General features: G+C 40.7%; 1 protein-coding gene across 4 annotated transcripts in view; it reads left to right on the plus strand.

The window, feature by feature from the left end:
- The window catches only part of LINGO2 (leucine rich repeat and Ig domain containing 2), a 277251-nt gene that overhangs the window by 56496 nt on the left and 216713 nt on the right, over window positions 1-4042 (plus strand). For 2 of the 4 annotated variants that reach the window (XM_018556534.1, XM_018556535.1), the window contains exon 1: window positions 3214-3810. The exons of the other annotated variants lie outside the window; for them this stretch is intronic. The gene's annotated coding sequence lies outside the window, so the exon portion shown is untranslated. Of the gene's footprint in view, window positions 1-3213; window positions 3811-4042 lie in introns of those variants that run through there. 4 annotated transcript variants of the gene reach the window in all.

The raw sequence follows: 4042 nt of genomic DNA on the forward strand, positions 1-4042 counted from the left end.
GCAGTAATAGAGTTACAATTCCGCCCTGCTAACATGAATGTGTTAAATAATCCATAATACAACTACATGTTATGTACTATGGATCATGATTTAACCTATTCATGTTAGCAGGGGAGAATTGTAAATCTTTTGCTGTAGTGTAGTAGAGGTGTGTGCTGTATGCATGTACTACATATACATTACACACTGCAGCAATAGATTTACAATTTTCCTCGACTAACATGAATGGGTTAAATGATCTGTAGTATTACAATTACATGTTATGTACTATTATGTAATATAGAACATTTAATCCATTCATATTAGCAGGGGATAATAGTAAATCTATTGCTGCAGTGTGTACTCTATATGCAGTACATATAGAGTACACACTGCAGACAATAATTTACTATTTTCCCCTGCTAATACAATAAATCGTTCTTATGAGGGACCCCAGGCCCTCACTCACTGTTAGTTGCCTCGCTGGTGAGGTCGCGCTGTGCGGGAGAGCAGCGGCGAGTCGGCGCTGGTCCGGTGGGAGGAGCTCCAGGTGGGGTCCTAAGTTAGGTGGCCTGCAAATGCTCTCAGGTCCTCTGGACAGTCGCCGGTGTTCTGTCGACACTGAGAACTCATCGACCTCGCGAACCTCTGACGTTGCATCCGGGTACTGCCAGTAGGTCAGCTACACATAAGGACCTTCTGCGCATGTGTTGCCACTCACACTGCGCCTGCATCCCTTTTTCACGGCCGTTAACTTCTCCAACTACACACAGCTCCTGTCCAGTTCAACTACCATGCACTGCGCTTGCGTGCCATGCGCGATCGATGAGTTCTCAGCATCGACAGAACAGGACCACACCTGGAGCTCCTCACACCGGACCAGCGCCGACTCGCTGTTGCTCTCCAAGTAAGTAAAAAAAAAAAATATATAGCGCAAGCTTCGGCGCTATGTATCGGAGCATTATGACAAGTACTTGTCAAAATGCCCTGTATTGGGCCCGATACCGATGCTAGCATCGGTATCGGGACATCCCTATTATATAGTATTAGTCATCAGAGTAGAGATTGCATTAAATCTTATTAGTGATTATATGTAATATTAATAAAATTATCAATTGTATGTTAGCAGTAATATGCATTATTACTATTAGTAGTAGTAGCAGCAGCTATTGCTGGTTAGTTACAATATCTATTATAAGTAGTAGCAGCTATTGTATGTTAGTAATATGTTAGGGTTATGCATTAGTATTAATATTATTAGTAGCAATAGTAGTAGCTGTTGTATGTCAGTACTATGCATTATTATAATTAGTAGTAGTAGCAGCAGCTATTGCTGGTTAGTTACAATATCTATTATAAGTAGTAGCAGCTATTGTATGTTAGTAATATGTTAGGGTTATGCATTAGTATTAATATTATTAGTAGCAATAGTAGTAGCTGTTGTATGTCAGTACTATGCATTATTATAATTAGTAGTAGTAGCAGTAATAGTAGCAGTAGCAGCAGCTATTGCATGTTAGTGATATGTATTAGTATTATTATTAGTATCAGTAGTAGTAGCTATTGTATGTCAGCACTACATATTATTATTAATAGCAGCAGCAGTTATTGAACGTTAGTGATATGTATCACTGTTATTAGTAGTACTAGTAGTAGCAGCAGTAGTAGTAGTAGTAGCAGCTATTGTATGTCAATACTATGTATTATTATTATTAGTAGTAGTAGTAGTAGTAGCAGTAATTGTACGTTAGCAATATATAGTATTCTTATTATCAGTAGTAGTAGTTGTAATAGTAGCATAGCTATTGTATGTCAGTGCTATGTATTATTATCAGTAGTAGTAGCAGTAGCAGCAGTTATTGTATGTTAGCAATATGTATTAGTATTATTATTATTAGTAGTAGTAGCAGGAGTAATAGTAGTAGCTATTGTATGTCAGTACTATTTATTATTATCATTATTATTAGTAGTAGTAGCAGTTGCAGCAGTTATTGTATGTTAGTAATATGTATTAGTATTATTATTAGCAGTAGAAGTAATAGTAGTAGTAGCTATTGTATGTCAGTGCTATGTATTATTATCAGTAGTAGCAGTAGCAGCAGTTATTGTATGTTAGTAATATGTATTAGTATTATTTTTACTAGTAGCTAATGTACACTGAGTGGCCAGATTATTATGACCACCCCCATCAGTACTTCGTTGGGCCACGAGATGACTCCACGAGATGACTTAGTTGGGCCGCCTCGTGACTCCACGAGATGTTGAAAGGTGATGCGAGGAATCTGACACTGCACTGTTGCCCTTCTGTTGCCTTGTACCAGTCTTGCCACTCTCCGTTCTGCCCTAACATTGACTAGTTGCTGACGGCCACAATTCGCACGCTCAGACCCAGATTTTCAGCTGACAGTCCAGTCTTTAAACACTTTAACAACAGCTGCTCTTGAACATTTAACGAATTCTGCTGTTTTGCTGATCCTCGCTCCATGGCTTCGAGCGCCAACAATCATCCCACATTCAAAGGCTGTTAAATCGCATTGTTTACCCATATCTTCAGAAAAAAAATCACTTCTACTGTCGTGGTAAACAACCTGCTTCCCTATTTATAATGGTCTGGCCCTCTAGCAACTTCAGCGCAAAATTATAGCTAATTTGCCTACAAAAGTCAGGCGGTCATAATAATCTGGCCACTCAGTGTATGTCAGTGCTACGTATTATTATTAGCAGTAGTAGTAGCAGCAGTTATTGTACGTTGGCAATATTTATTGTTGGCAATATGTATTATTATCAGTAGTAGCAGCAGCAACATTAGTAGTATCAGCAGTAATTGTATGTCAGTACTATGTATTATTATTACTAGTTCTAGTAGTAGTTATTGTACGTTGGTAATATGTAGTATTATTATCAGTAGTAGTAGCAGCAGCAGTAGCAATTGTATGTCAGTAGTATGTATTATCATTTTTTTCATGATGAGTATAGTAGGTGTTGTGCAGTGAACAGTGACACAGTGAAGGCACACCAAGGTGTCAGTGTGTCTGGTGGGAGCTGGCTCCTGCCTGTGCCTTTTCACAGAGAGGGTTAATTAATTTAGGAGGTGCAATAGGCTGTAATATCCCTTCAGAGCAATGTTATGAAACAGTGCGAAGCGGCAGCGGTGACAATTAGCGCTCAGCTAATGGAGCAGTCCTCCAAGGGTTAATTAGGAGCGTGCCTACCCCCGTGGAAAGAAGGCGAGCAGGAATTGTTTACTGCAAGAGTTTTCATGCAAACTGTAGTGTTTCTCTCGGAATCTAATTGTGCATGATGGACCTATTACTGTGTAATCAGAGCAGTTCCCTCGCAGGATCTCCAGGGGTTAATTAAATGAATGAGGTATGCCCAAATGTAGACAGGAGGACCACCTGATCCCCCCCACCCCTCCTCTACATCCTCCTCATCACCACCCCCCATCACCACCTCTATAGGGAAACTATTGTTACCAGAAAGAGTCACGTTGCTTGGCATCGGCGGTGTTCTTTACCTGTGGAGTTTATTAGGTTACTATACCAAGCCATGCAGGATGATCCATCACTATTGGCCATCATCCTCATCCTCCTCAATGACTTGGCCTTGCAGCCGCACACAGAGGACCTCATGAGGAGCTGGAATCCTAAACTGCTCTTAGCTGTTTCCATGAAAGGCTGCTGTCTGTGCAAGGTTAAATGAACAGCAAAGGGAATGTTTGTGTCTTCCTCTTCAGATGTGAGGCTTTTACAGAGAGACAGGCACTCGCTAACTGCTATGCACGTTGCAACATGAGCATGCTAAGCCCGGCCAGGAAGAAATCAATGATCGGTAAGGGATTTCAATATTTGCTGATTATTTGCAATGCTGCTGCTGACATCGATGTTAGTGAGATGTTGCCTTTTTTTTTCTTTTTCCCGGAGCTGCTTTCATTTGGAGACATCGTTGTGTGGTGCTCTTTTCCGATCCAGCTAGAAAAGAAAGAGCTCAGCCACTTGTATGGGAGGCAGACAGCGAAGCTTGCATGGTGCTCTCACTATATCCCTTCAGTACCAAACTGCTT

The sequence above is a fragment of the Nanorana parkeri genome, unplaced genomic scaffold, assembly GCF_000935625.1.
Source record: "Nanorana parkeri isolate BGI_ZX_2015 unplaced genomic scaffold, ASM93562v1 scaffold241, whole genome shotgun sequence".
Classification (NCBI taxonomy): Eukaryota; Metazoa; Chordata; class Amphibia; order Anura; family Dicroglossidae; genus Nanorana; species Nanorana parkeri.